At 39.0% G+C, this 26,048-nt stretch overlaps 2 long non-coding RNA genes and 1 pseudogene across 2 annotated transcripts; 1 reads left to right on the top strand and 2 right to left on the bottom strand.

The window, feature by feature from the left end:
* Window positions 1-10,982: 10,982 nt before the first annotated feature.
* Window positions 10,983-13,199, bottom strand: LOC148930622 (uncharacterized). Its single transcript, XR_016136152.1, has 4 exons — window positions 13,113-13,199; window positions 12,901-13,034; window positions 11,594-11,655; window positions 10,983-11,137 (listed from the first exon to the last, which is right to left on the bottom strand). It is a non-coding gene; the product is annotated as an uncharacterized LOC148930622 (long non-coding RNA).
* A 7,011-nt stretch (window positions 13,200-20,210) lies between these two features.
* Window positions 20,211-22,362, bottom strand: LOC125209075 (uncharacterized). The gene is made up of 4 exons (XR_007174297.2): window positions 22,275-22,362; window positions 22,063-22,196; window positions 20,756-20,817; window positions 20,211-20,299 (listed from the first exon to the last, which is right to left on the bottom strand). It is a non-coding gene; the product is annotated as an uncharacterized LOC125209075 (long non-coding RNA).
* Window positions 22,363-24,674: 2,312 nt separating this feature from the next.
* LOC148930621 (uncharacterized) lies at window positions 24,675-25,454 on the top strand (annotated as a pseudogene).
* Window positions 25,455-26,048: the final 594 nt, after the last annotated feature.

Below are 26,048 nucleotides of genomic sequence, written 5' to 3'. Positions count from 1 at the left end.
ACTGGCTGCCTCCTTGATCCTTTTAATTTCTTCCGCTATAATTTTGGCCGTAATATCTCTATGTATTTCTTCTGATTTCCTCTCTATTTCTCCCTTCCTACCACTAAACTTGTGTAGTATATTTGTATATAAATGAAGGCGGTGTAAAACTTCTTTATTGATAAATTAGTACTATTACATAAATAGCATTGGCACGCTTCTTTTGACAATTTTTCCATTCTTATCTTATACTCATTGAACTAGTTGTAACATATATTTATGCGATTTTGTCATGCAAATGTAACTATAATTTTTTTTCAAGTTTTATAAAATAAATAGAAATGTATTCTATATTGGAAATGTGTCGACAACTCATAATTTGGATAGACACGTGTTTCTACCAATACTTGTCAAATATGGGTAGTCACATAGCTATGTATTTTAATCCTTTTAGTTCATTTGTCTATTTTTTTTATTTATATAAATATAACTTTTTGAATTAGGAGGCTATCACCAATTTTATAAGTACATATATATACAAAGCCATGTAATACATTATATTATTTTAATTTTGAAGCTTAACTACATATATTACATACTTTACAGTTTTCATCTTATGTGGAAACTTATGTGTATGCACATATATATAGGTATAAAGGCAACATATATAGTTCGGACTAGGCACGCCCCCATAATTTATTAACTACCATCTTATTTATACTTACTCTTATAACAATATAAATACCTAAATAACATTAAAATATATGAATATGCAGAATAAAGCATAATTTGAATTAGAGATGTCACAATTCTTCCCTCCTTTAAGAATTTTGTCCGTAAAATTCATTATCCACTATGCTCATGTATCCAGATAAAGTTATTGACCCGCAAACACAAGCAAATAAGTTTTCTCGTATTTTCAATTAGCTTCTCTGCTTGCTTGATCATATACTTCTACATAATAAGTCTAACACTTTCACTACATATATCTATTTATTTTGAGCAGATGGTGTATATGGATTTTGTTTTATCACTAAGTCTCAGTTTAAGACTCATTGTTCTTGATTCATGACACGTTTTATGGAGAAGATTTTATACTTTTTCCAGATTACGAGGTAGTGATAATCTATAAACATCAAGAGTCACTTTAGCATTAGTATGATCATATGAGTATAATATTAGATTAACTATTAGATTTTATACTTTTTCCAGATTACGAGGTAGTGATAATCTATAAACATCAAGAGTCACTTTAGCATTAGTATGATCATATGAGTATAATATTAGATTAACTATTTTATTGTAATCTTATGATTCTTACTATCATCACATTCGTCATTGTACGAGCACAATTCATTTATAACTATGTCATTCTTTATAAGAACTTGATATATGTACATCTCTGTAATTCTATGTTAACTCCATCAATCAACCGTCTAATTCAGTTAACTTTACTTTCACATTCATAGATGCATGTATGTCTAATAACGATGGTTTCTAACTAACCTATTTTTATATTTAATTTATTAGTAACTCAATATTCGCTACATAAATGATATTATTGATATCAATTCTATTATACCTGCTGCATAAACTAATTTTTAATACATCTTTGAGTTGTCAACTTCTTGCATAGCTCTCACGCTATACAATCTATGTATATTTATGATTATTGATGATAAATTTATTTTTAGCAAGGATGTTATAGGTTTTCTAAACTCTGGATTTCATTTGGTACAACCTTTATACTTTCATTGATCCATATATATATAAAACTTAACCTCTCTCTTTCTGTATATAACTTCTAGATATTCCTTCTATCTCTTCTTAATCTCTTTTTCTTTTTCTTTTTTTTTTCTTTTTAATCATTTATATAATCAATTTTCTGTTTTGGTTCAAAGATGATCTTAAATTCTTATTATCCTTTCGGGCTTAACCTCAACATTTTACTTGTGCCTCGTGAGCTCTAAGGAATTACTATTCCATTAAGGTAGTTAGTATTTGAGCATCCGTTCAAGCCTTTACAAGAAATACTTATCATCTCTTATCGATTTATGCTCATATAATACATTCTCTTTCGATTGACATTATCAAGGAATACAATTCTACAAGATTCTAAGAATGGTATACTACTGTCTTTTCGTCTTATCTTTTATTTTATTTTTAAAACACACTCTATCGAATATATTACCATTTTCTTACTTTAAAAAAAATTATTATCATCATTCATACTATTATTTTCTTAGTAGTTCTATAAGATCCTTGCTCACTCTTTCTTTCAAAATCAAATCACAACTTCATAATAAGTTAATCCTTCCTTGAGATCTCCATTTTGTATTTATACCTATGACATATCTTAAGATACATTCTTCAAAGATTATAAGTTCATAATATATATTTTTTTCTAAGTAGTTACTCAATTCTTACATCATATATTTCATTCTGTTTTTACTCTAATGACTTCTAATTGACTCGTTCTTCTTTTTCTTTTCTTTTTTTTTTGTTGTCAATATTCGCTCTAAACGATTACGGCTAGATTTTGCAGTGATAGTTAGTACAAGACAATTTCCTAATCATCTTATTGTCATGTATTTTCTTTTTCATATATAATACATTTTATATAGCATGAAACAAACTTGACCCTATATTGTTGTTAGTTATTAATATTACATATAAATTATAACAATGAACTACTTCATATGTAACCTTGGGCATAGATATTGATCAAATTCTATAACTTATAATACTTCAAAAATTAATAAACTAGTCATTTTTGTGTAGAATATACTCAGTGATCAATTTTGTTATGTTTAATTATTACTCACCATAAGGTCATGTTTAACTTTTTTTTTCTTTTTTTTTTCTTCTGTGTTTTTATATAGTTAACACGTAATGTTTTATAAAGTTATTAATTACTGAGTGTATTCTTCTATGTCCAACTAATAGTTATAACTTTATGGTTCTTATTACTCGTTAGGAATATTCTGACTATTTTCTGAAAACTAAGATTATGTCATCTTAAATTTTTTTGTAATATAGTTATTCACCCAATACTAAGTCAAAGGGACACTTATGGATATACTTATTTGATTTCCAAAAAAAAATTTCTTGTATTAGTGTGATATCTCGAACTCTAATATATATGTGGTAAAGTAAACGCTATAATCTTCTTTCTTCTCATTCTCTATATAGTATAAATGTATTATTATCATTCTTTGTACCATAAAAAAATATTTCACAATCTTTCTCTAAATACCTTTTTTTTTTATCATATGGGTTTATGGTGCACTTTCAAACTATTTCGACTATTTATAAGTTTATGTTAATTCTTTTGCTAAAATGATGCCATCCTTTCTTTTCAAGGCTTTAAGAACTCAATAAAACTAATAATTATCTTTGTCCTCTAGATGTCAGAAGGACTTCTAAGTTCTAACTATTCAAAAACTTATGTTAGCATCTCAATTGATAATAATACAATAGTCTTTTTGCCAATACTTTTAAGAAATTTTTGACATCATTAGTTATTATCCTTTAAAGATTGAAAACTATGTTCACTATACTTATGCAGAATTTCCTATAGGTCTCTCCCTCTTAGATGAACAATATATTAAGATAATTTTGAGCTTCAATCCATAAAAAAAAAACAATTACTTTCTATTTAAACCCTATCAAAGTTCTTATCAATAATTTCACAAAATATTTACTTACTAATGTTCACAAGAAATCGTAAATTCCACTCTCAACTTGCATCTGTTATCATAAATTTCATATATAACATTGGTATATCTTAAAGCACACACAAGTCACATAATTAGCTTTTAAACATCTACTTTTACAACACCTTACGCTCCAATCTACTTCATTATTCTAAGTACTCATCTCTTCTTGTTGCAAATTATCTTCACCATTTTGTCATATCATAAATTAACTACCACAAAGACAGTAATCATTACTTCAAAATAAATCTATTTCAAACTATATACTACTTTTTTTTAAAAAAAAAAAATTATAATTGAGTTAAAAAGAATAAAATAACATAAGGTTAACTTAGCGAATCGACACTGCAAAATATCTCTTAGTCTTTATAAAAAAAAATTTGACTGAAAAACCAAAATTGTAACTTTGATGCAGTATTTGAAAAAATGGGTTTCCAACATTTAAATTCCCTTAGGGAAAAATTTTATTTGAGTTTTGGCTTATTAATGACGCTACAAAGATTTGGATTATGTGAAGTGGCCAGTCCCACACAGTCACCTTCTTTGTCACTTGGGAACTCTGTCCCATACTTCGACTATCTTTTGACTTTATAAAACCACAAACTTCTTGTCGTTCAATACACTTTGATTAACACGAGATCTCTCAAGACACCACATTTTCAAAAAATAACTTTCTCAACTTCAACCACAAGTACACACACTATATAAAAGTACAAATGATTCACATTTTAATCGTCAACTTAGGACTTAGGACTGATTACAAAACTATGAATTTAAACTTATGCTCTAGGAAAATCAATACTTATACTTTATGAATCTATATTCATACTTTTAATTGAATATATCTTTCGAGTTCCTTTAATATTATACGTGTATAGATTTTAACTCATCATGATATAATTTTGTCAATTGTTTACTTTACAAAAAGGTCTACACTCATTATTTGATTACTACTGTCTTGATAAAGAACATTCCCTTTGCATTTCCTATAAGTGTGGGTCTTATTGATAAGTTCAACTGATGTAATTAATAGTTTGACTTTTTCTATTTATTAGATAAATCTTTCCACTCAATAAAAGAGAAAGTAATATAATCCTATTATGGTTATGTTTGCTCATGGGAGCATTCAATTATAACTATGTTGGCTCAGGGGAGGATAAGTCAGTTAGATACTATAACACACATCACAGATTTATGTTCACAAAATCTGTTAACAATTGTACACTATCATATCATCAGTACATGTACTTTTTGTTCTACCAATCAATATATTCACTAATAATTTCCATGTGGTATATAAAATACTCATATAATTAAATAATGATGCAGGGCGGCTGATCCTTCTCTCCTCGGTGACACATGCTTAGTAATGTCCATATTTCGGACATGTCAAATACAAATGCAACGTATGACTAACATATTTCATATGACACATAAATGCAGACAATCCCAATGAGATCTATCCCTGCTCTGATACCACCTAAACTGTCACACCCCAACTCTTATGACTTATGCACTTACCAAAAATAAATTCAAAATTTAAACTAAATAATCCATTTGTCAAGTAAATAGAGGACACATATTATATCAATCCAAAAACCAACATTTATCAAGTACATATTTTATTCTAAACCGTAGTGGGACTCTTTCACCACTCTATATACTACACATTTATCTACATGCAAAAATGATGAGGAGGAGAAGGTTGCCAAAAATGCGCCAGCCGCCGACCCTGATAACATGTGGAGTTCCTATGACTCACGTCAACCCAAAAAGTCCACTGCTATCTTATTCCTGAAAAATATTAGTGGTTTATATGAGCCACAACTCAGTGTATATAAATCTTACCTTTAATCCCACATCCCAGATATCAATATATTCTTTAACCAATATATATAACAATAACCAACAATTATTAGAAACAATTTCATGCACATATGCATATGCCACACTATTCAGTTTATTATTCTGTGACAAATCAAGTCTGGTATCTGCCCGGAATTCCATTGTATATGACCCGAAGGTCCCATTGCCTTTGTACATATATATATATATATATATATATATATATATATATATATATATATATATATATATGACCCGAAGGTCCATTGCCATTGTATAACATGACCCGGAGGTCCCATTGCCATTGTATACATATATATATGACCCGAAGGTCCATTGCCATTGTATATATGACCCGTAGGTCCATTGCCATTGTATATGACTCGTAGGTCCATTGCCATTGATATCAGACCCAGGGCATGATTGTCACAGATCCTTTTTAATCCAATGATTCTAATAATTCCAACACCATACATCAAACATATCCATTGCACCAGTTACATATCCATATATTCCATCAATTAGCTCCAATACTACAGATAAATATATCCATTGCACAAATAACATATCCACGTCATATTGAACCATCAATATCAAATAACACATAACTATTTCAGGCTCACATCATATAATTCAAACATTCACTCTAATTTAACACATAACAATCAATCACATAAAATATGTAAAATTAAAAGTGTGATTTATACACACCTGATTATAGTAAGTAGTTTAACTAAACCCTTGATTCCACTGGCTGCCTCCTTGATCCTTTTATTTTCTTCCGCTATAATTTTGGCCGTAATATCTCTATGTATTTCTTCTGATTTCCTCTCTATTTCTCCCTTCCTACCACTAAACTTGTGTAGTATATTTGTATATAAATAAAGGCGGTGTAAAACTTTTTTATTGATCCTTTTATTTTCTTCCGCTATAATTTTGGCCGTAATATCTCTATGTATTTCTTCTGATTTCCTCTCTATTTCTCCCTTCCTACCACTAAACTTGTGTAGTATATTTGTATATAAATGAAGGCGGTGTAAAACTTCTTTATTGATAAATTAGTACTATTACATAAATAGCATTGGCACGCTTCTTTTGACAATTTTTCCATTCTTATCTTATACTCATTGAACTAGTTGTAACATATATTTATGCGATTTTGTCATGCAAATGTAACTATAATTATTTTTCAAGTTTTATAATATAAATAGAAATGTATTCTATATTGGAAATGTGTCGACAACTCATAATTTGGATAGACACGTGTTTCTACCAATACTTGTCAAATATGGGTAGTCACATAGCTATGTATTTTAATCCTTTTAGTTCATTTGTCTATTTTTTTTATTTATATAGATATAACTTTTTGAATTGGGAGGCTATCACCAATTTTATAAGTACATATATATACAAAGCCATGTAATACATTATATTAATTTAATTTTGAAGCTTAACTACATATATTACATACTTTACAGTTTTCATCTTATGTGGAAACTTATGTGTATGCACATATATATAGGTATAAAGGCAACATATATAGTTCGGACTAGGCACGCCCCCATAATTTATTAACTACCATCTTATTTAATACTTACTCTTATAACAATATAAATACCTAAATAACATTAAAATATATGAATATGCAGAATAAGACATAATTTGAATTAGAGATGTCACAAAAATCAAGCATGCAATGTGCGATTTAGGAGCATCTATCAATGTTATGCCGTTATCCATTTATAATTGGTTGAAGGGGGTAAAGTTGTCAAATACTAGGGTGTTGATCCAACTGGCTGATAGGTCATGTATAAATCTTGAGGGTGTGTTAGAAAATGTGTTGGTCAAGATACAAAACTTTACTTATCCCGCTGATTTTTATGTAATTAGAATGAGTGAACCAGAGGCTAGGGAGTCTAGCGGGATATTGTTAGGAAGACCATTTTTAAGAACGGCTAAGACAATTGTGGATATGGCTGAGGGGACAATCTGCATTGACTTTAATGGTGAAAAATTTGTTTTTGACATCAATGAAGCCATGAAAAAACCAATAGATTCCGAAAATCTATGCTATGTTGATGTCATTGACCCCTTAGTCCAAGAATTTCTTGAGACCGAATTATTGTAGAAAAAACTCTAAGCCTTGGATGTGTATGCCCAGGCTGATGTGGAAGCAGCTGCATGGTGTGATCTGATCAGTAGCCGAGAGTTAACCGACGAGGAGATCGAAGGAGCAATTACGGAATTCTGTTAGAAGTCGGAACTAGCAGGATCCGCCGGGGCTTAACTACCGGCCAGTATGGAGGAGATTTCAGATGGAGAATATGAGCAAGAGGAGGATTCTAAAAAGAACCCTCTACCTACAGACACATTACCCCCACAGGTGGAGTTGAAGAAGTTGCCAGGGAATCTTAAGTATGCCTACCTCGGGGAGGAAGACTCGTTCCCTGTAATCATCAATAGCGGGCTGACAGAAGAGCAAGAGGCAAGGCTACTAACTGTGCTGAGCAAAAACAAGAAGGCTATTGGATGGAGCCTTACGGACATGGTGGGGATAAGCCCAGATGTCTGCATGCACCACATTAGGCTGGAAAAGGGAGCCAAGGCACATAGAGATCCGCAAAGGAAGGTGAACCCAAACATGCGGGAAGAGATACTGAAGGAAATCTTGAAATTGCTCTCGCTGGGCATTATATACTCGGTACCCGATAGTGAATGGGTCAGTCCAATCCATATGGTCCTCAAGAAATCAGGGATCCATGTGGTTAAGAATGAGAGGAATGAGCTAGTGCCCACCAGACTAGTAACTGGATAGCGAATGTGTATAGATTACCGAAGGCTGAACACTGCAACCAGGAAGGACCATTTCCCCCTACCATTCATCGATCAAATGCTGGAGCGACTGGCTGGGAGGAAGTACTTCTGTTTTTTGGATGGGTACAGTGGCTACTTTCAAATCTATGTGAACCCGGAGGACCAGGATAAGACCATGTTTACCTGTCCGTTTGGAACCTATGCGTATAGGCATATGCCATTCGGCCTATGCAACGCCCCCGGTACTTTCCAACGGTGTATGATGAGCATATTCTCGGATTTGATTGAAGGCTGCATAGAGATCTTCATGGATGATTTCACTGTCTACGAAGACTCTTTCGACTCGTGCTTGCAACATTTGGATGTGGTGCTGGAAAGGTGCCAAGCGAAGAGTCTGGTTTTAAATTTTGAGAAATGCAACTTTATGGTTACAGAAGGAATCGTCTTAGGACACGTGGTGTCAGAAAAGGGAATCTAGGTGGATCAAGCCAAGGTGGATGTCATATCCAAACTACCCTTCCCTACTGATCAGAAGGGAATAAGAGGTTTTCTGGGCCATGCCGGATTTTATCGAAGATTTATCAAGGATTTCACCAAGATCGCCCAACCCCTTACCAGACTTCTCCAGAACGAGGTGGAGTTCGTTTTCGATGATCATTGCAAGGCTGCTTTCAACCTTCTTAAGGAAAAATTGATCTCTGCACCGATCATTCAAGCTCCTAACTGGGATCACCCCTTCGAGGTGATGTGCGATGCTAGTGACTATGCCGTGGGGGCCGTACTAGGTCAGAAGATTGATGGGAAGAGGTACGTGATATTCTATGCATCTAAGACCTTGAATCAAGCCCAACGGAACTATGACACCACCGAGAAGGAGATGTTGGTTGTTGTCTATTCATTCGAAAAAATCAGGCAGTACCTACTAGGATCCAAGGTCATTGTCTATACTGATCATGCGGCAATTAAGTATCTCATTACCAAGAAGGAGTCAAAACCCCGACTGATCAGATGGGTGCTGCTTTTACAAGAATTTGATTGGGAAGTAGAAGACAAAAAGGGGGTTGAAAACAAAGTAGCGGACCACTTGAGCAGAATAGTACAAGAAGGGAACAGTGAGGATGTGAGAGATCGATTCCCGGAAGAGCATTTGTGTGAAGTGATTTTCTCCGCAAGGAAGATCGACTAGGAAGAAGTAATGAGGCTCACTGGGCAGGACGCGACAACCAAGGGCAAGGAGAAAGTGGGACAGGAACCCTGGTATGTGGACTTGGCCAACTACCTAGTGACGGGAGAGCTACCAATGGTGCCAAACGTGACAAAGGCTCAGGGGATGAAGATCAAGAGTGAAGCAAAGTATTATTTCTGGGACGACCCATACTCGTGGAAGGCGGGAACCGATCAAGTTATAAGGAGATGTGTTCCTGACTGGGAGCAACGGGATGTGCTAATACATTGCCACTTCTTGGCATGTGGAGGACATTTCGGGCCAAGGAAGACTGCCAGAAAAGTGCTGGATAGCGGATTCTACTGGCCGACCCTGAACAGAGATGCATACGAGTTCTGTAAAGGCTGTGACTATTGCCAACTGACTGGTGGGATCTCAGCAAGGGATGAAATGCCACAAGTTCCAGTGATTGTTTGTGAAGTGTTCGACATCTGGGGCATGGACTTCATGGGTCATAGAAGCTAAGGCCACGAGCACTTGTGAATCTAAAGAAGTCACCAAATTCCTCAAGAGTCATATATTCAGCCGATTTGGGATACCGAGGGCAATCATCTCCGATCAAGGGACTCACTTCTTCAATCGAACGGTCGAAGCAGAGATCTCAAACAGGGAAATAAAGAGCATCTTAGAGAAGACAGTCAACCCCTCTAGAAAAGATTGGAGCACAAGGTTGGAGGATGCTCTGTGGGCGGATCGGACAGCCTACAAAACGCCTATCGGGATGCCCCCATATCGCACCGTCTTTGGGAAGATGTGCCACTTGCCGGTGGGAATTGAGCACCGAGCGTACTGGGCAGTTCAGCAAGTTAACATGGATGCCAGGGCCTGTGAAGAGGAAAGGAAGCTGCAGCTACAAGAGCTGGAAGAACTCAGATTGGAGTCGTTTGACTCAGCCATGTGGTACAAGGAGAAAACAAAGATGTGGCACGACAAAAATCTGAGAACCAAGAATCTCCAAGTGGTCAGAAAGTACTACTCCTCCAGTCGAGATTGAAGCTAATGCCTGGGAAACTCAAGTCAAAATGGGCAGGACCTTACATTATCACTGCACTACGTGCTAATGGAGCGGTCGAGATTTCAGGGAGTGTCCCTAACTCTGAACCTTTTCTCGTCAATGGGCATAGGTTAAAAATATATAGGGAAAATGAAGAGATGTGTGTAGTGGAAGAAATTCCACTACACTTTAATTGTCACGCCCGTATTTTCTAAGGATAGTAAACACGGTTGATCACGACTAGGGGATGATTAAAGAAGCGGGGAAGAAAGGGGAAACACACATCTTTGACCAAAATATTTAAATAATTGAAATAACGTAGGAAACAACATAGTATCATTTCAACAAGTACCAATTCTAAGAATTTAAAGACTAGAAAGTAGACAATTTTGAAAAGAGTTAGGTTCTCAATACTAAACAATTTTGAAGAAAAGACACCTAGCGGAAGCGTTCAAGACACGGAAAATGCCGAGTATGAAGACACGACACATCCAACAATATTAAGCCAAACATAAATAATCCATGAATTCTGCTCAACATCCTCCACGCCCGTCGTCGCTCAATCTGCACATTAAGAAAAACAAATATGCAGGGCTGAGTACTTGATGCACTCAGTGGACACATGCCAAATCAGTTTGTCAAGCCATAACGAGTGATCTTGGGGGTTTTAATTGAAAAGAACCCAAGTCACTAAAATCATCTTTACATAAAATTCGGTTGCAACCATTTTCCATCCACATCACCATCACCATATCTGAACATACATGACAAGGAACGTGGCCACGAACCAAGTCACTAGACCGGCCAACTCCAAAGAGATAGCGCACGATCTACTGGGTGTACACTAGTCCGAGCAGGGTTTGCGGCCCTACTGGGACCCGAATTCGATTAAACATACATGGCATAGCCACTTCAGATAGGTTCATTCAAACACAAAACATGGCAAGACAAACAATTTTCACCTCCTTTCACATAAAAATAGTATTTAGGACATAGTCCTTATTTAAAACGAAAGCCCACCTCACAAGCTTACTCCTCAATCACCTCTTATTCCAACCGCAACCAACGTGCACAAGCTCACCCTTTTTGAAATAACAAGATATGCAAAATTCAGACTTTGCAAAATAAATTAATTTAACAATGCATGCATCCTAAGTGTGTGTGGTCAAATTATTCATTCATCCTCTCCATCAAGAACTTTCATATAATCAATCAAACAAAACAACATCACTAAAATTATACTCTCATCCGTCGGCTTTAATCTCATGTACAAGGGACACTCACGAATTTAAATCACATAGCCCAAAATTAAACTCTTTCCTTAAGTAAAATCGTCGAGAACTAATCTGCCTAGAACAAAATCCATCTACTGCTTCAAGCATATAACTAAACTAAAGTAGTCCACTTAAACTTTAGTATTTAATTTAATAATAAAGTAGCAAATTAACTAAGGTAAAATAATATTTACATACTCCCTCATCCTTACACGTATCTGCTTCCCATTCCACCACATTGTAAAACAAAGTAAAGGAAATAAAATAGGTATTGTATGTATACTGCCCAGCCACCACGTATATATATAACAAGAAAGAACAATTTAAAATAATATACCAAAGTATACTCCCTAATCCAATACACGTGTGTATATATACATATATATATATACCCCCCTCAATACCACTTTGATTTAAAAATCACATATCCTCCCTCAAACAACTATATTCAATAAGAACAAAATTTAATACAGTACTATCTTACTCCCTGCCACCAACACGTATCATATCTCTCAACTCTATCTCTGTTTTAGCAAAAACTCAGATTCTCTCTGTAACTCACCACTCACAACAAGCTCATTCTCATATTCTCGTTCAAGCAGAACCTAAATCCTGATTCCTATCTCCAATTTTAAGTATCAAAACAAAGCTACAGATCCCAAATCAATGCACAATCTCATCCCCCTCTCTCACTAATCACTATTGTCGTTTCCGTTCGTCACTCCCGCCGCTGCCGTCCAGCCTCTCCGTCGCCGAGCAGCGCCAGATAAGTCCCATTCCTTTTTCTCATTCTAAACTTTTACATTAATTTTTCTCATTTGTTCAATTCAAAAATTATTGGGCAGGCAAGAAATTTTCAGAATTTGACATCGAAGAGAAACAAAAGGCAGCTTCTAAAGCTTTAAAGATCGAACCTTTCAAAAGGAGTATCATTCAACAAGTTGCAGACATTTTCAAAATAAATTATTCCAGATTCGGCCAGTGAACTAAAGTGTATGTATGAAAGTATGTCTTGGAATTGAATGCAGAGACTTTCAAAAATTGTGGATATACCTTCCCGAAGAAGCAAAATTTGCAGAAGAGAAGGTATTGAAGAAAATCACAACTCTCTTGCTTTCTCCTTCAACTTTGAAATGAGAAGAACAAATTGGGATTTGCAGGCTGCTCGATTTTGTTCTTCCTTTCAACTGTGACAAGGCATAAATGGTGCTATGGATTTAATATCCAGAAAGTTGTAAACACTGGATTGAAGGGAAAGATTATACCTTTGGAAAGAAGCAGAACTTGTAGCAATTGGGAGGAATTGAGATCACAGCACTCTAGATTTCAAGCTTTTTGATGGGAGGAAGAATATAACGGCAGATACAAAATGAAGCTGCGTTGGGGAGAAATTTATAAGGAGAAGAATGGATTTTGGTTGGAGATTTTCAAGGGAGGTGGAGATATGGAAGAAACCGTTGGGTGATGGAATTGGGAGAAATATTTTGACCAAAAATTTGACTGCGGAGTAGAATAATTAATTAGTATTCTACTACTACGGAGTAGAATAAAATGCTAGAATAAGAGAGATAAAAGTGATATGCCCAAATATTTGATTTAGAGAATATTAATTAAATTGTGGTGTTTTCTTTAAAGTACTTTAGTGTTATTCCAAGTACATAGACGGACGCACAATTTTCCACCGATGACTCTCACGTCACACTCATCGTTTATTTTCACCACATAATTAATCAATGACCAAAACAAGCATCCACTATTTCCATTCGCAACTAGTCAAAACAAAGACAGTATTTTAATCAAGGTCTATCACTCGCTCGTTCTCAAAACAAAATTCAACGTGAAAAGGTAATAAAAAGACGGGTGTTACAATCTACCCACCTTCACAAAAATTTCGTCCCGAAATTTGCTTAGATTATTCGAATAGTTCCGGATACTTCTCCTTCATCTTGTCTTCTAGCTCCCACGTAGCTTCCTCAATACCATGATTTCTCCACCGAACCTTCACCGAAGTAATAGACTTGTTTCTCAACTCTTGCACCTTCCGATCTAGAATAGCTTCAGGCTTCTCTTCATAACTCAAATTTGGATTCAAGATCATCATCTCCTCTTGATGAATTATGTGGCTAGGGTCGAACACATACTTCCTCAATTGTGACACATGGAAGACGTCGTGCACATTCCCAAAGCATGGTGGTAACGCCAATCTATACGCTACAGGACCTACCCTATCAAGAATCTCATATGGTCCAATAAATCGTGGTCTCAACTTGCCCTTCACACCGAACCGAGTTATCCCTTTAGACGGAGCTACCTTTAGAAAGACTTTATCGCCAGTTTCGAACTGTAGATCGGTTCTTCGAACATCAGCATACGATTTCTGTCGATCCTGAGCTTCCTTGATCCTCTCACGGATTTGTCGGACAATCTCTATCATTTCTTCCACAGAATCGGGTCCAAGGACTCTTCTCTCACCCACTTCATCCCAATAAAGTGGAGATCTACATTTCTTCCCATACAATGCTTCATACGGGGCCATGTTAATAGTCGCCTGATAACTATTGTTGTAAGCGAACTCTATTAGTGGCAATACTTCCTCCCAACCTACTCCTCGATCTAGCACTACAGCTCTCAACATGTCCTCCAAAGTCTGTATCGTCCTCTCTGTTTGTCCATCAGTCTGTGGGTGGAACGCAGTGCTGAAATTCAACTTGGTGCCTAACTCTCGTTGCAGGCTCATCCAAAATCTAGATGTAAACTTCGAATCACGATCACATGTAATAGTCACCGGTACTCCATGTAAGCGTAATATCTCTCGTACATACATCTTGGACAACTTATTAGCTCCATAAGTATCACGAACCGGCACAAAGTGGGAAGATTTGGTAAGACGATCAATAATCACCCAAATAACCGTGTTTCCTCGTTGAGATCTCGGTAATCCTGTCACGAAGTCCATTGCAATGTGCTCCCATTTCCATTCCGGAATCTCCAGTGGTTGCAGTCTTCCATAGGGTCGTTGATGTAGGGCTTTCACTTGTTGACATGCTAGACACCTCTCCACAAATGCCGCAACATGCTTTTTCATGCCATTCCACCAAAACTGTCTTTTCAAATCTTGATACATCTTGGTACTCCCCGGATGCGCAGTATATGGTGTTTCATGCGCTTCCCTCATGATTTCATTTCTAAGTCCTTCGTCTTTAGGCACACACAACCTTCCCTTGTAGGTGAGGGCATTATCCGCCTCCTCGTGAAAATTTCCTTGCTCTCCTGCCCTCGCTCCCGAACGGATTTTCTCTAGCAAAGTATCGCGTCTTTGAGCCTCGACAATTCTAGCTCTTAGGTCAGGTTCCATCACCAAGGTGGCGATCCTTCCTTGCACTGTTTCGGGCGCTCTCACGACTTCCAATCGCATCCTACTGAACTCTCGTATCAAGTGCTCTTCATTTGTGAGAAAAGTGGCTAATTGAGGTTGAGACTTTCTACTTAGAGCATCAGCCACTACGTTCGCCTTTCCTGGGTGGTAGTTTATGCTACAATCGTAATCCTTCACTAACTCGAGCCATCTACGTTGGCGCATGTTCAAATCCTTCTGTTCGAAGAAGTACTTGAGACTTTTGTGGTCCGTGTATATCTCGCAACGAACTCCATAAAGATGATGCCTCCAAATCTTCAAGGCATGTACAACTGCCGCCAACTCCAAGTCATGCGTGGGGTAGTTCAATTCATGTGGCCTCAACTGTCTTGATGCATATGCAATCACTTTCCCATTCTGCATAAGTACACACCCAAGTCCAACCTTCGATGCATCAGTATACACCACACAGTTAGTGTCGGGCTCTGGCACAGCGAGAATCGGTGCGGTGGTCAACTTCTTCTTCAACAACTGGAAACTCGCCTCACATTCCGGTGTCCAATTCACCTTGACTCCCTTCTTCAATTGTTGAGTCATTGGTCTTGCTATCTTTGAAAATCCTTCAATGAATCTCCGATAATATCCCGCCAGTCCTAAGAAACTTCGAATCTCATTTGGTGTAGTCGGTGACTTCCATTGTTGCACAGCTTCCACCTTTGTAGGATCCACTCGAATTCCATCCGCGGTCACTATGTGTCCAAGGAAATTTACTTCCTTAAGCTAAAACTCGCACTTGCTGAACTTAGCATAGAGTTTCTCAGCCCTTAGCGTCTCCAAGGTGGTCCTCAAATGTTCTTCATGTTCCTCCTCGTTCTTTGAGTAGATAAGTACATCATCTATGAAAACTAGGACGAACTTGTCCAAATATGGATGGAACACACGATTCATAAGGTCCATGAATACAGCCGGGGCATTTGTTAATCCGAAAGGCATCACTATAAACTCATAATGGCCGTATCTAGTTCGGAAAGCAGTCTTGGGTACGTCTTCTCGTCGGACTCTCAGTTGATGGTATCCCGATCTCAAATCCATTTTCGAGAACACTCCAGCTCCACGAAGTTGATCGAACAAATCGTCTATCCTCGGCAGCGGGTACTTATTCTTGAGTGTCAACTTGTTCAACTCTCGATAATCGATGCACATCCTCAATGTTCCGTCCTTCTTCTTCACGAACAACACTGGCGCTCCCCACGGCGACACACTGGGTCTAATGAAACCCAAGTCGAGCAACTCTTGCAGTTGTATCTTAAGCTCTTCCAATTCCTTAGGCGCCATCCGGTATGGTGCCTTAGATATCGGTGCTGATCCCGGCTCCAAATCAATTGTAAACTCCAACTGTCTATCGGGAGGTGGTCCTGGCAAAGCATTAGGGAAAACGTCTGGGAACTCTTTCAGTACCGCCACATCTTCTATGCTTCTTTCTTCCTTCTCCTCTCCATTAAGATAGACGAGATACGCTGGACATCCTTTCCTCATCATAGTAGTTGCTTGAAGCGCAGAAATTATGGACTTGCGTCGATTCATAGAAATCCCATAAAATATAGTAGGCTCCTTTCCCGGGGTTTGGAAAAAGATCTCTCTCTCGTTGCAGCGAATGGTAACATGATTCTCGGCTAACCAATCCATACCCAAAATTATATCTATACTCCCCATCGACATAACTTGCAAATTATGTGCAATTAACTTAAGTTCTCCCATAGTAAGTTCAACATTCGAGCAAGTTTGTGAAATATCTACAGTTCCTCCTACTGGTGAAGTCACACTCATTCTATGTTCAGTTTTATTGGTAGTCAGTTCTAATGTATCCACACATGACGCTGAAATAAAAGAATGCGATGCACCCGTATCGAGCAAAACAATAATAGGCATGTTGAGGAGTGTGCCCATACCTGCCAAGTTTCCTTGCTCCTTACTTCCTTGCCCAATCATCGGTTGTTTTCCCTTCAAAGCATATGCCCTTGCTTGAGTGGGAAGTCCTTGACGACGTTGTTGCTGCTGCTGCTGCGGGGCGGGTAAGTATCCTCTTGGCTCGACTTGTAGTGCCCTCTGTTGCGGACGGAACCCTTGATTATTATGCCTTGCTCCCATTCCCACGTTCCTATTCGGACATTCTCTAGAAAAATGACCATTTCCACCGCAAGTGTAGCATTTATTGCTCTTCTCTCTGCATACTCCAAAATGGTTCTTGAGACAACTAACACAGTGAGGGGCCCTAGGCCGAAAGTCACCCCTCTGATAGGGAGCATTCCTACTCCCATATTGTGGTGGGTTTCTCATATATTGTTGTCTCTTATTATCGTATGGAGCTCGATCTCCCTCCCACTTCCTCTTGTCTCTGAAATTTTGTTGATGAGGTGGTGGAGGTGACGTAGTTTTCACGATTGTCCTATCCTAGGGCAACGCCTCTTCCACGTCTAAGGCGCAACTCAAAACCTCCGAGTATGTGATTCCTCTACGGCTAGCCACAGCTGCTCTTATATCGTGTCTGAGCCCAACACGAAATTTTTCCGCCATCTTCGCATCCGTGTCTACTAACTCAGGCGCATATCGGGTCAATTCACAAAGGGCCCGGTCGTACTCTGTCACAGTCATGCGTCCTTGCTTGAGGGTATGAAATTCCTCTACTTTTGCTCGCCTATAACTCATGGGGACGTACTTATTGTTCAACTCCTCCTTGAATCCTTCCCATGTCAGCGCTTCACGGCGTGCAGGGTCCATGGTCCTTAGCTTGGTATCCCACCAATAATCGGCGGGCCCAGTTAGTTGAAATTTCACACAAGCGAGTCGTTCCTTATCGGTGCTCTCCATAAACTCGAATATACGCTCGAGAGCGCGTATCCAAGTCTCTACCGTTGATGGCTCTCCCAGTCCATCAAACTGTGGGGGTTTTTGGCTCATGAAAGTCTCGATGTATCGTTTTGGCTGAGGTGGGGGTGGTGGTGGTGGTGGTGGTGGCGGTGGTGGTGGTGGTGGCGGCGGTGGTGGTGGTGGGGGTTGGTCCCCAACACCCTCTTCGGTTTGTTCCCTCGCATTGCGCCTTGTTCGTGGACCACGTCTCGGCGGCATTCTGCTTCAAAACACATAATTATTACAATTCTTTTATCCATAAGTCACCACTTTCTCACAAATCTCTTCATGTATTTTCATGTATAACAGTTAAGTAGCACGTATAAGAGGTATCAAATTCTAACTTCTCATAACTAGGATCAAAGAATAAACAATTGTCTCACTGAGGACTTCGCATCAAAAACCAATAGGAATAAAGAAGATTACTACTAAGTTCGATAAAGAAAAAGATAACATTAAACTACTTAAAGGATCTAACGCAACTACTTAATCATCTTCCTCCATGGGTCCTTCCTCTGGTCTTCATCGGAATCTTCTATGGGGTTCCCTCCAAGGTCCTCCTCGGGTTCCTCTTCGGGGTCCTCTTCGTAGTCTTCCTCGTACCCCGGGACCATCCCTAATTCTCCTTCGTCTCTGTTCTCCGCTTCGGCCTCATGCACTATCATTTGCTTATCCTCAAATTCCTCATCCGCAGGCTGCGGGGGTAGATCATCTTCCGAATCAACTAAGGCGCAATATATTTCCTTTCGGAAGCCTTTCAAGTCTCCCTTTTTCCTAGCGGTCGCGTCCGGGTACCAAGTGTAACGCTTCGATGTCGTTGTGGCCCATTCCTTCCAACTATTGGGGAGCAGCTCAATCAACTTCTCAATCCCATCATGCTCCGTTACCCCAAACTCATGAGCAGCCTTCCAAAGAGTGTCGAAATGTGCGACAAACTCTAGCAATGGTACGTTGTCTTTCTTCCGATAGACTCGATATGCTTTAAGTTTTTGTTGTGCCTCCGGTGGGTCACTCCTTCGTGGGGTTCGAATCCTACGCGCCATCTATGCGAAGGGCAGGGTTTCTCAACGTAAATTCGAAGTGAGTACAAAAGTAAAAAGAAAACGGTATATATGCCCAGGTAACGCTAATTATCGTCACTCGACTTCCAATCACAATTTTCGAACATTTATATTTACTTTTCTATTTTTACTTTTATTTTTTTATTTTTTTTTTATTTTTATTTTTTTATATCCTTTGGTATTAGAGATTCACTGTGGTTCGATGTTCCACGTTCATTCATTTGCTCAAAAAAAGACGAAAAAAATTGAGTTATTACATACCACTAAAATCTATATCGTCATTCCCAACGTACATCTCAAAATAGTCCGCAATCACACACAAAGTTCACAATATTATCCTTCGATATCCACGAGTCATCACTCAAATTATTACATATAGACCATATAATCAAGCGTAAACAAATATTATCACTAGATATCTCAACATATAACAACATCATACTCCTCAAATCTCAAAAGAAAAAGAACTAGCATGCTTTCACTTAAAGTTCAAATATCTCCAAAATTTTCACCAATTTTTCCACAACATAAATATTTTTGCCAATCGAATCTCACCATGCACAACTAATCATTTCCATTTCCAAAACATTTACCTCATTTCAAGTTGAGCGGCGACGGTTGGATGTTGAGCCTTTGACACTTTTAAAATTTTTATTCAATTACCTATTTATTTATTTTGATCTAGGGATGCGAATCTAGATCAAGACAGAAAAAGACTCTTGGGTCCAGAGCGGAAAGAAAAATTGCTCTGATACCACTTTGTCACGCCCATATTTTCTAAGGATAGTAAACACGGTTGATCGCGACTAGGGGATGATTAAAGAAGCGGGGAAGAAAGGGGAAACACACATCTTTGACCAAAATATTTAAATAATTGAAATAACGTAGGAAACAACATAGTATCATTTCAACAAGTACCAATTCTAAGAATTTAAAGACTAGAAAGTGACAATTTTGAAAAGAGTTAGGTTCTCAATACTAAACAATTTTGAAGAAAAGACACCTAGCGGAAGCTTTCAAGACACGGAAAATGCCGAGTATGAAGACACGACACATCCAACAATATTAAGCCAAACATAAATAATCCATGAATTCTGCTCAACATCCTCCACGCCCGTCGTCGCTCAATCTGCACATTAAGAAAAACAAATATGCAGGGCTGAGTACTTGATGCACTCAGTGGACACATGCCAAATCAGTTTGTCAAGCCATAACGAGTGATCTTGGGGGTTTTAATTGAAAAGAACCCAAGTCACTAAAATCATCTTTACATAAAATTCGGTTGCAACCATTTTCCATCCACATCACCATCACCATATCTGAACATACATGACAAGGAACGTGGCCACGAACCAAGTCACTAGACCGGCCAACTCCAAAGAGATAGCGCACGATCTACTGGGTGTACACTAGTCCGAGCAGGGTTTGCGGCCCTACTGGGACCCGAATTCGATTAAACATACATGGCATAGCCACTTCAGATAGGTTCATTCAAACACAAAACATGGCAAGACAAACAATTTTCACCTCCTTTCACATAAAAATAGTATTTAGGACATAGTCCTTATTTAAAACGAAAGCCCACCTCACAAGCTTACTCCTCAATCACCTCTTATTCCAACCGCAACCAACGTGCACAAGCTCACCCTTTTTGAAATAACAAGATATGCAAAATTCAGACTTTGCAAAATAAATTAATTTAACAATGCATGCATCCTAAGTGTGTGTGGTCAAATTATTCATTCATCCTCTCCATCAAGAACTTTCATATAATCAATCAAACAAAACAACATCACTAAAATTATACTCTCATCCGTCGGCTTTAATCTCATGTACAAGGGACACTCACGAATTTAAATCACATAGCCCAAAATTAAACTCTTTCCTTAAGTAAAATCGTCGAGAACTAATCTGCCTAGAACAAAATCCATCTACTGCTTCAAGCATATAACTAAACTAAAGTAGTCCACTTAAACTTTAGTATTTAATTTAATAATAAAGTAGCAAATTAACTAAGGTAAAATAATATTTACATACTCCCTCATCCTTACACGTATCTGCTTCCCATTCCACCACATTGTAAAACAAAGTAAAGGAAATAAAATAGGTATTGTATGTATACTGCCCAGCCACCACGTATATATATAACAAGAAAGAACAATTTAAAATAATATACCAAAGTATACTCCCTAATCCAATACACGTGTGTATATATACATATATATATATACCCCCCTCAATACCACTTTGATTTAAAAATCACATATCCTCCCTCAAACAACTATATTCAATAAGAACAAAATTTAATACAGTACTATCTTACTCCCTGCCACCAACACGTATCATATCTCTCAACTCTATCTCTGTTTTAGCAAAAACTCAGATTCTCTCTGTAACTCACCACTCACAACAAGCTCATTCTCATATTCTCGTTCAAGCAGAACCTAAATCCTGATTCCTATCTCCAATTTTAAGTATCAAAACAAAGCTACAGATCCCAAATCAATGCACAATCTCATCCCCCTCTCTCACTAATCACTATTGTCGTTTCCGTTCGTCACTCCCGCCGCTGCCGTCCAGCCTCTCCGTCGCCGAGCAGCGCCAGATAAGTCCCATTCCTTTTTCTCATTCTAAACTTTTACATTAATTTTTCTCATTTGTTCAATTCAAAAATTATTGGGCAGGCAAGAAATTTTCAGAATTTGACATCGAAGAGAAACAAAAGGCAGCTTCTAAAGCTTTAAATATCGAACCTTTCAAAAGGAGTATCATTCAACAAGTTGCAGACATTTTCAAAATAAATTATTCCAGATTCGGCCAGTGAACTAAAGTGTATGTATGAAAGTATGTCTTGGAATTGAATGCAGAGACTTTCAAAAATTGTGGATATACCTTCCCGAAGAAGCAAAATTTGCAGAAGAGAAGGTATTGAAGAAAATCACAACTCTCTTGCTTTCTCCTTCAACTTTGAAATGAGAAGAACAAATTGGGATTTGCAGGCTGCTCGATTTTGTTCTTCCTTTCAACTGTGACAAGGCATAAATGGTGCTATGGATTTAATATCCAGAAAGTTGTAAACACTGGATTGAAGGGAAAGATTATACCTTTGGAAAGAAGCAGAACTTGTAGCAATTGCGAGGAATTGAGATCACATCACTCTAGATTTCAAGCTTTTTGATGGGAGGAAGAATATAACGGCAGATACAAAATGAAGCTGCGTTGTGGAGAAATTTATAAGGAGAAGAATGGATTTTGGTTGGAGATTTTCAAGGGAGGTGGAGATATGGAAGAAACCGTTGGGTGATGGAATTGGGAGAAATATTTTGACCAAAAATTTGACTGCGGAGTAGAATAATTAATTAGTATTCTACTACTACGGAGTAGAATAAAATGCTAGAATAAGAGAGATAAAAGTGATATGCCCAAATATTTGATTTAGAGAATATTAATTAAATTGTGGTGTTTTCTTTAAAGTACTTTAGTGTTATTCCAAGTACATAGACGGACGCACAATTTTCCACCGATGACTCTCACGTCACACTCATCGTTTATTTTCACCACATAATTAATCAATGACCAAAACAAGCATCCACTATTTCCATTCGCAACTAGTCAAAACAAAGACAGTATTTTAATCAAGGTCTATCACTCGCTCGTTCTCAAAACAAAATTCAACGTGAAAAGGTACTAAAAAGACGGGTGTTACATTAATAGCGTCTAAATGGCCAGTAGAAAAGGGGTTTGGGGTTCCACCTAGTCAACGTAATATGATTTGTGCTTATTGACCAGGTAAAACTTTAAATACCCTTATTAATGATGTGAATATTGTGAATATTTAGTAATTTAACTTAAGTTAAGCAGAAAAAAAATGCCAAAAAGATTTTCGGATCTTAAATATTAATTTGGAGTCTGTACTGACCACAAGGATACCACTTGGGTGAAACTCTGAATTATATTTAAGAGCCATTTATTTGCACTATTTCTATTTTTAGCTAGTTGAGAGGGAGGTATAGAGTGAAATTTGAATTTTGGTGCGTGGTGCAGCTTTGCATGCGAATGCAGTGACTAGGAAGGCGCGTGGAGCAGAGACGTGACAGGAGACGTCCAATCAGCTGCGAGAACGCTCAACCGCCTCCCACCCGAAGTGTCGCAACCTGGTAACCGCCTGCAACCGGTCAAAACCCTCAACTGCCCACCCCACTATAAAATCTCCCACTGCCTACTCCCCTTCACTTTACAAACCCTTACCTGCATTCTCTCACCCACAACCACCACCCCACTCCAAAAAAAAAAACCACCGTGAACCGATACAGGCCATGGCAAAGAGAAAAGCAACCGACAACCCAGCATCTACCATCGGCGAAGACCCCCCAGAAGTCCGAGCGACAGCCGAATCGCGGCCACCGAGTCCGCAACAATCACAGCCAACGCCAACGACACAAATTCCGGCAATGGTTCCTTTAGACGCACTGGCAGCGTATCTGAGGCAACAGGACCCGAACAAAGATTGGACAGCGACCCTGGCCGGATTTAGCCTGACCGGAGGGATGCCGGCGACACCAAACCCTACCCCAACTGCAACCACAGTAAACCCATCCATCACCACCCCAAAAACCTCAAACCGAACACCCGAAAAGACCTCCCCAATAGTAACTGCGCAGTCAGAACCCTCTAACCTTCCTCCCAAACAACAACAAACAGAGCCACTCGACGTTAGCCTACTTTCCGCCTATCAAGATCCCAACTGGGGAGAAACAGAGGAAAAGGAGAGCGGAGGGAGAATAAGCGAGAGCGAGAAGGATGAAGCAGAGGAGATGATGGCCACTGAACCCAGAGCCGAAGAAGCAGAGAGGGGGGAGATAGATCTGAACGAAATGGCCAAGAGGCAAGGGTTAATGACGGATGATGAGTTCCAATCGATTTTGAGCAAGGGAGATAGGATCGTGGTAAACCCTGAAGGGGTGGCTGAGGTACTGGACCTCGCATCCCAGGCAGTAGGGAGAGGGGAAACAACCATGGAAGCAGATGAGTCAGAGGGGGTAGTCCACCAATCCGTGGAGGAGATGACAGAAGTACAACCCGAGAAAGCTGAAAAACTTGAAGAGAGGCAGGAACCAGAAACACAACCAGAGGAAGCCTCAATAGTGTCTAAACCAAAGCCAATAAAGAGGAAGCTAGTGTTGAAGAACGACCCCAAGGCAGAAAGGCAGAAACCCCAAAGAGTGTCACAGAGATGCTTAGGAAAGTGGAAGTCCAACAAGGCCGGAGCAAACACAGCAGCAGATGCAGTGAAGGTCTCTAGCGAAGACGAGAAGACTACTCCTACAAAACCTAGGGAGGAGCCCTCAAAAGCTAGCCAGAAGGACACCCAAATGGCAACAGGGACAGTATCATCAACGCCGACTGACCAGAAGGAGAATGTGGACAAGGTGGCTGAGGGTCTGGACCTCGCATCAGAGTCAGTAGGTCGGGAGGAGGCGACAAGAAGTGATACTAGTACCCGCATGGTGACCGAGCCTACTACCCAGGAGGCCACTTCAACACAAGCCGGCGAAGAAGCAAAGGCAATGGAAATCGAAGAAAAGTACATCCAGGAAAGAAAGATAAAGGGGAAGGCCCCTGTCAAGACAAAGCAAGTCGTAAAGAAACAGCGCACAGCCAATGCCAGCATAGTGATCAGAGAGACAGAAGAAAGAAGGAGGTTAAGTGACAGCGACTACACTTCTAGCGAGGAGTCAGACTCAGAAAGCGATATCTCTCTAGAAGGGGAAGAGTACCATGAGCAGCAGTTCCCCGTAAACCACCAAGAACTAGTCCACCCTCCGGTAGAGAGGATTGTGTACCGATGGTGGAGGGTAGAGCTCACTGATGAGCTTATGGAGGACATGAAGCACTACAACACCAAAAAGCTTCAAGACGCATTTGATGACAAGGAAGATAGCAGCAAGCAAGTCAAATGAGGAAAGGTACTCCACATACCCTCTTTGGATGAGTTATTTGTTCGTGATTCCTTCCTAGCCAGTATGGAAGCATTGTGGTTTGAGTGGCTGTTAGAGAATAGGGACCCGGAGATATCTGTGAGATTAGCGAAGGATTTCTTCACCACGTTTAGGTTCCAAGTCACAACGGACCTAGACGAGGTGTCAATTTCCTTCAGGATATTCGGTGGAGAGCTGTCCATGAGTCTGATCGAGTGGACCGTGCGACTGGGAATATGTAGCCTCGAGGAGGCTATAGGACCAGAATGGAGAAGCCGAGAGAGGGGGTACCGAGGAGACACATAGACTTTGAGCCCCAGGAAGCCTGGGAGGAGCTAACCCACCCCGATGCTGGTCAGTTCGCCTCCACTACATCCAGATCCACCCATTTCAACAATTTCATGCTCAGACTAGTGCAACTCTACTTGGGCTACTGGGACAGAGTAATTCGGCTGCCAGAACATCTATGACTGAATTGTACATGGTGTGGTGCGCTAATCGCGATAGGAGGCTGCATTTGGGATTCTGGACAGCCTACCAATGCCACCTGATAGCAACCCACCCAGCTAGGAACTTGTCCCTCTGCCACATACTCGGAGCCTTCGTGCGCAACAACATCATCATAACAGAGGCAGAAGACCTATCTCCGATGTACATGGTCGACTCTCCTGGCCTGTTCGATATACCCTTCTTCGTCCGCACAAACTTGGTATACTATAGAGAAGGAGTGCCCTAATTCTACCCGACGGGAGAAGCCCCTGGTGGAAGGGCACAACAGGTCCAAGAGGGGCAAGCTAGGCAGATTGAACAAGCGCAAAGGTTGAGGCAAGAAAATCTGGAGAGGGCAGTCACTGAGCTAGCGGAAGAGAATAGACAATCACGGGCAGAAATGGCAAAGCT

This window comes from Salvia hispanica, chromosome 3, assembly GCF_029641045.1.
Source record: "Salvia hispanica isolate PSC_SH4W2 chromosome 3, Shi_PSC_v1, whole genome shotgun sequence".
In the NCBI taxonomy this organism is placed as follows: domain Eukaryota; kingdom Viridiplantae; phylum Streptophyta; class Magnoliopsida; order Lamiales; family Lamiaceae; genus Salvia; species Salvia hispanica.
The sequence above is the reverse complement of the archived record's forward strand: the minus strand, read 5'-3'. Positions and strand labels throughout refer to the sequence as shown.